This window comes from Budorcas taxicolor, chromosome 11, assembly GCF_023091745.1.
Source record: "Budorcas taxicolor isolate Tak-1 chromosome 11, Takin1.1, whole genome shotgun sequence".
Taxonomy (NCBI): Eukaryota; Metazoa; Chordata; class Mammalia; order Artiodactyla; family Bovidae; genus Budorcas; species Budorcas taxicolor.
The window spans coordinates 79,505,333-79,512,946 of NC_068920.1; positions in this window are offsets into that span (position 1 = coordinate 79,505,333).

Here is a 7,614-nt window from a genome sequence, read left to right on the forward strand (position 1 = left end):
TCGCTTATCTTTGTGCTTGCAAATATATACTCCCCTAAGAAAGAGGAGGTGATGTACCAATGTGCTTCTGGATTTCGTTCTAGTTAAGTATTAATTTAAAACCTCTGTTTGAAATACTGAAAAATCGGCTATAATGTATTTAAAATGCCAGTTGAGAAAGAAGAAAGGTGCTACTGACCTAGGTAGAGAGCCAGTATTAAACTTCATTTCATACCAGCACTGAGCAAAGCGGCGAAGCTGGAGATACAGACTCCCTCACTCACAACCTGGGAGCTTCCCCAGCCCTGAGGAGCCAACTGGAAGGTAAGGGTGGGAGTAGGACTTTGAAGACAGAGTCCAACCTAGGCTCTGCCATTTAGCAAGTGCATGCTGCTTAATCTCACTAAGAATCTGTTTCTTTACCTATTAAATAAGGGGAGATAATTACTCACCCTATAGAATTTTTGTGAGAATTAAATGAAAAAAAGTACATCTAATGCACTAAACCTGTAATGGGCATTAAGGATGCCTGAGGATGCACTATGAGCCTACCGTTTATCAACCTGTGTGACCATGGGCAAATTAACCTCTGTGTGCTTCAAGTCTCATCATCTGTTAACTTGGTTTGCAGTAGTCCTTCCGCCACGATTTGTATAAAGACCAAATGAGCTAGCACATAGAAAAGACCTTAAAAAAACTGACATGTTGAACAGTTAAGAGTTTTTACATCTCCATATCTCCTCCTTTTCAGGCAGCACAGGGGAAAAAAAGTTGCTGAGCTTGAGTCTGTGGAGGGAAATTTAATAACAAAGAGTTTAAAAAGAACAGGAATCCCTATGGCTATAGAGTAAATTCCTTTGCACTTCATCAAAGGAAAATCCTGTTGCACAGATCCTCAACTGACCGAGGACTCAGAAACCATCACTGCAACATTTTCTACACTAGTAGCTTCATGTGTTCGAGTGCAGGATAAAATCACTGAAGAGTTTTATGCTTATTGGTTTTATTTTTAATATAGTTAGACTACAAGGACCTGAACTTGTTATTATAAATTGTACTCTGATCATGACACCTCAAATTTTCAAAATCTCAAGTCTTTCCTGAAAGAGTTGTGACTGTGTAATCTTAGACTGTAAAACTGTATCATAGTCACTTATTTGATGATGGAGAGTTTAGCTGAAAATTAGTTGTTATTAATTTAGTTTATTTGTCTTTTTTCCCTGAGATTCCCCTTGAAACTTCACAATCCTTGATATATTGATTTTTGAAAGACTACTATAAGCAAGGCATTTGATAGGATTTATAGATGAAACAACTCTTGTTCTCAAGAACCTAAAGTTTATTAAGTAAGATATGTGAAAATCTATTAAATAGAGAGAGAGTAAAATAAATAAGTAGAAGGAAAAATAAAATGTCAGAGAAGTACAAAGCATACCACCGGCCTGGGGAGGTCTAAATGTATGGAAAAAGAGGGTTTTAGCTGGGCTTGGAAGAAAGAAAAGGATTTGAAAATATGGGGGAAAGGAATGGGAGAAAAAAAGATTCTGGGAGGAAACAATAGGAGAAAAAGCATCAGTTCAGTTCAGTTCAGTCGCTCAGTCGTGTCCGACTCTTTGTGACCCCATGAATCGCAGCATGCCAGGCCTCCCTGTCCATCACCATCTCCTGGAGTTCACTCAGACTCACGCCCATCGAGTCCGTGATGCCATCCAGCCATCTCATCCTCGGTCGTCCCCTTCTCCTCCTGCCCCCAATCCCTCCCAGCATCAGAGTGTTTTCCAATGAGTCAACTCTTCTCATAAGGTGGCCAAAGTACTGGAGTTTATATGCAGGGTACATCATGAGAAACTCTGGGCTGGATGAAGCACAAGCTGGAATCAAGATTGCTGGGAGAAATATCAATAACCTCAGATATGCAGATGACACCACCTTTATGGCAGAAAGCGAAGAAGAACTAAAGAGCCTCTTAATGAAAGTGAAAGAGGAGAGTGAAAAAGTTGGCTTAAAGCTCAACATTCAGAAAACGAAGATCATGGTAGCTGGTCCCATCAATTCATGGCGAATAGATGGGGAAACAGTGGAAACAGTGTCAGACTTTGTTTTTCTGGGCTCCAAAATCAATGCAGATGGTGACTGCAGCCATGAAATTAAAAGATGCCTACTCCTTGGAAGGAAAGTTATGACCAACCTAGATAGCATATTAAAAAGCAGATACATTACTTTGCCAACAAAGGTCCATCTAGTCAAGGCTATGGTTTTTCCAGTGGTGTATGGATGTGAGAGTTGGACTATAAAGAAAGCTGAGCACCGAAGAATTGATGCTTTTGAACTGTGGTGTTGGAGAAGACTCTTGAGAGTCCTTTGGACTGCAAGGAGATCCAACCAGTCCATCCTAAAGGAGATCAGTCCTGGGTGTTCATTGTAAGGACTGATGCTGAAGCTGAAACTCCAATACTTCGGCCACCTCATGCGAAGAGTTGACTTATTAGAAAAGACCCTGATGCTAGGAAAGATTGAGGGAAGGAGGAGAAGGGGACGACAGAGGATGAGATGGTTGGATGGCATCACCGACTCAATGGACATGAGTTTGGGTGGACTCTGGGAGTTGGTGATGGACAGGGAGGCCTGGTGTGCTGTGGTTCATGGGGTCACAGAGTTGGACACTACTGAGCAACTGAACTGAACCGAACTGGTTTTAGTATGTTCACAAAGTTACACATCACACTAATTTCAGAATATTTTCATCACCCTGAAAAGGAAACCTCATACCTGTTAGTAGTCACTCCCCAGTTCAGAGGTGACTAGCACCCCGACCCACTCCCAGTGGAGTCACAGGCTCTTGCTGTTGCAAGTCCTTGGGTGGGCAAGCCCAGAATGATGAATGTGGAGGAATGCTGGCAGGGCACCTGCTATGTCTGCTGCATACAACTTCACCCTCTGCCTACAAAGCTTTGTCTCTAGCTTTGATCTCTTTCTGTAACTCCCTGAGTATTCCGCAGAGAGATCACAAGCTCAGAGTGTCCCTAAATGAACTCACCTTTCCTCTGTCTATATTTCCAACATCTGTTTTGTCATCCAAGACAGACACTTCTTGGTCACCTAAACTCCTTTTCCCTGATCTCCAAATCCAATTGGTGACCAAGTACCATCAATTTCATGCCTTCACATTTCTATGTTGTATGCCCTTTCTTCTTTTACACAACTGCTGTCTCAGTTTGGGCCTTCATTAGCTCTCACGTGATCAACTGAAATGACCATGTAAGAGATTTCCCTGCTTGAATCTTCTCTTCTTTAATCCGCTATCCACTCTGCCATCAGATGGATGGCTCTAAACTGCAGAATTGACTATATGATTTCCTTAGCCTAAAATTCTGCAATAGTTAAGCAATGTCTTTATTGTGCAGATTTTTTAGCATGGCATACATTAAAGTACCCCCTCTTGTTTTCTCTTGTTGCTACTCCTCATTCTTCACATACCTAGCACCTTAAGCAGTGGTGGACTGCTGGCAGTTCCCCAGTGTGTTTTTGCTCAGCTGATACCTGTCTCCCCTTCTTCTACCTGTTAAGCAATTCCAAGACTCATTCAGTTCAAACTCTCCTTTATGCCGCCTTTCCTGTCCACTTTGGGTCAGATGGGAATAGCCATTCCTTTTTTTGTGCTCCAAACATGTTTCTTTCATATTTACTTTTTAAATTGAAGTATACATGATTTACAATGTTGTGTTAATTACTGCTATACAGCAAAGTGATTCAGTTATACAAATATATACATTCTTTTTTAATGTTCTTTTCCATTATAGTTTACCATAGGATAATGAATATAGTTCTCTATGCCATAATACAATAGGACTTTGTTGTTTATACATAAGAACTTACATCTGCTAACCCCAACCTCCCACTTCATCCCTTCCCCAACCCCTTTCCCTTTGGCAAATACCAATCTGTTCTCTATATTTGTGATTTCAAACATGTTCCTTTCATAGCTCCTGTGCGTAGACACTTTATGCACAGCTGTCTTTCTTACTAAACTGTAAGCTCCTTGAGATCAGGACCACACCTAATTTCCTGTGTTCCTTGCAGGGTGCCTTGCACAAGTCTTAGTATTCCAGACATGGTTCCATGTCCAGTTCTAACTGTTGCTTCCTGACCTGCATATAGGTTTCTCAAGAGGCAGGTCAGGTGGTCTGGTATGCCCATCTCTTTCAGAATTTTCCACAGTTTATTGTGGTCCACACAGTCAAAGGCTTTGGCATAGTCAATAAAACAGAAATAGACGTTTTTCTGGAACTCTCTTGCTTTTTCAACGATCCAGCGGATGTTGGCAATTTGATCTCTGGTTCCTCTGCCTTTTCTAAAACCAGCTTGAACATCTGAAAGTTCATGGTTCACGTACTGCTGAAGCCTGGCCTGCAGAATTTTGAGTATTACTTCACAGAGAAATGCAAATAAAAACTGCAATAATGTATCACTTCATACCTGTCAGAAAGGCTATCATCAAAAAGTCTATAAATTACAGGACGTTCCTGGTGGCTCAGTGGTAAGGAATCTGTCCGCCAAGGCAGGAGACATGGGTTCAGTCCTATCCCTGGTCCAGGAAGATCCCACATGCCGTGGAGCAGCTAAGCCCCTGTGCCACAACTGTTGAGCCTATGCTCTGCAGCCTGGGAGCTGCTACTACAGACACCAACGTGCCCTAGACTGTGCTCTGCAACAAGAGCATCCACTGCAAAGAGGAGCCTGCTCACCACCACTAGAAAGGAGGCCCCACCTACTGCAACTAGGGAAAAGCCCGTGCAGCAGCAAAGACTCAGCACAGCCAAAAATAAATACATACATAAATAAAATTATTTAAAAGTCTATGAATTACCAATGTTGCTGAGGTTGTGGAAAAAAGGGATCCCTTATACACCGTTGGTGGGAAGGGAGGTTTCACACACAAAAAGATAAAAATAGAACCACCACATGATCCAGCAGCTGCACCCCTGGAGAAAATGAAAATACTAATTTGAGCAGCATTATTTACAATTGCCAAGATATGGAAGTAAACTAAGTGTCCACCAGTAGATGAATGGATAAAGAAGATTAATGTATATATACAATGGAATATTACTTAGTCACAAAAAGAATGAAATTTTGCCATTTGCAGTGACATGGATGAAACTGGAGGGTATTATGCTTAGTGAAATAAGCCAGACAGAGAAAGGCAAACATGATATGTTATCACTTGTATGTAGAACCAAAAAATGAATGAGTGAATATAACAAAACAGAAACTGCTGCTGCTGCTACTAAGTCGCTTCAGTCGTGTCCAACTCTGTGTGACCACTGAGACGGCAGCCCACCAGGCTCCCCTGTCCCTGGGATTCTCCAGGCAAGAACACTGGAGTGGGTTGCCATTTCCTTCTCCAATGCATGAAAGTGAAAGCGAAAGTGAAGTCCCTCAGTCGTGTCCGACTCTGAGCGACCCCATGGACTGCAGCCTGCCAGGCTCTTCCGTCCATGGGATTTTCCAGGCAAGAGTACTGGAGTGGGGTGCCATTGCCTTCTCCGAAAACAGAAACTACTATGTATAAAATAAATAAACTTATAAGGATGTATTGTATAGCACAGGGAATATAGCTGATATTTTATAACTTTAAAATGAGGATAATCTTAAATATTGAATTGCTGTGTTATACATCTGAAACTAATATTGTAAATCAACTATACTTCAATTTTTAAAATAAAATGCAGTTTCTTAAAGAGACTCAGGTTCATAACAGGCATAAGGCACCCAAGTGAATGAATGGATAAGTAAAATATGGTATATGCAATGGAATATTTGTCAATCTTAAAAATGAAGGAAATTCTGATACATGCTGCAACATGAACCTTGAGGACATCATTCTAAGTGAAATAAGCCTGTCACAAAAAGATATCCTGCTTACATGAGTTACTTAGAGTAGTTAGATTCAGAGAGATAGAAAGTAGAATGGTGATTGCCAAGGGCTAAAGAGAGGGAGAACAGGGAATTATTGTTTAATGGTTTAGTATTTCAGCTTTCCTAGATGGAAATATTTCTGGAGTTGGATGAGGTGATGTTTGTACAACAATGTGAACGTACTTAATGCCTCTGAACTATACTCTTTAAATGGGTTGATGGTTAGTTTTATGTTATGTGTATTTTGCCACAATTAACAATAGAATATGACAATATAAAACAAGCTCAGGAATCTCTACCAATTATTATGTTAATTAAAAATATGTAACATCAAATATGAAGGAAGAGTATAAGAATAAATAAAGCTTTTTAATGCAATAGTTATTTTATTAATGAAACACATTTTCTTAATTTTCTCATTTTGTAACAGACAAATAATATGTATTCATGGAATAATAATATTCATGGACAGGCATTAATATGGAACTGAAATTTGAGAACTAGTGGTGTTAATTATATTAAAAATAGAAGTGAAGGGAAAGAGAACAATAATTAAAGAAGGTAGCAGGGTCAAGGGAAGAACATTGTCTGTGTTGTTGGCTAAGCTGTACTTTTTATGTACTATGATGAGTCACATATTTCTTCATATTTTGGCAGACACTACTTTGAATAATCATAAGGTATTTGTTTTCAGATATTCAGTGTTTTATTGAGAACTTGGTATGCTGCCAGGGCCTTCACTCTTCTAAGGATTATATTATCAAAGTCTTTTACACGTAAAAGCATATGCTAAAGATGTGTGTATATGTGTATGTGTGTGTGTGTTCAGTTGCCAAGTCGTGTCTGAAACTTTGAGACCCCATGGACAGTGGCATGCCAGGCCTCCCTATATTATACTATAAAACAATAGTATTATGTAAAGCCTTATAACTTAAAGATAAACATGAAATAACACAGAGATCTATATAATCTGGCTATTGTCTAGCTGCTATATTATATTTCCCCTATATCTTCAGTCTCTAAAAATCTTGAATAATAATTTTTACTGTATCCTATGTGTACATAGTCTTGAATGTCATGTATTTTCTGTCTGAGCCATTAGCTTGTTTTCTGATTGGGGTTCATTTTCTCTATTCTAAGAATAGAACTAAAGGAGGGGATAATTTTGCAGGGAGGAATGGATTGGAAGTTTGGGATTTGCAGATGTAAACTGTTATATACGGAATGGATAAACAACAAGGTCCTATCGCATAGCACAGGGAACTATATTCAATATCCTGTGATAAAACATAATGAAAATTAAAATATATATGCATAACAGAATCACTTTGCTGTACAGCAGAAATTAATGCAACATTGTAAATCAACTATACTTTATTAAAATAAATATTAAAAGAAATAAAGAAGGGGACGGTTTGACCCAGAGGAGAATTTTGCTACAGCCACTTCCTTTGCTTATGAAATTTCCTCCCAGCACACTTTCTCAAATTGCAACATTGCTTCTTCCTAATTTTAATAGATATTTAACCCTGGACTAAGAAGGATTTTCTTAAAGGACTAAACAAATATATTATGAAAGGTAATTATTCAGTCTCTTTTGCTTTCTTATAGACTTCTAGATTCGAACTTTAGTGTTCCCCATAATAGATATATATGATTTTCTGAGCAAGAACCATGAAAGACAAAGATTTGGCCAGTGACAGAAGGGGATTAGTT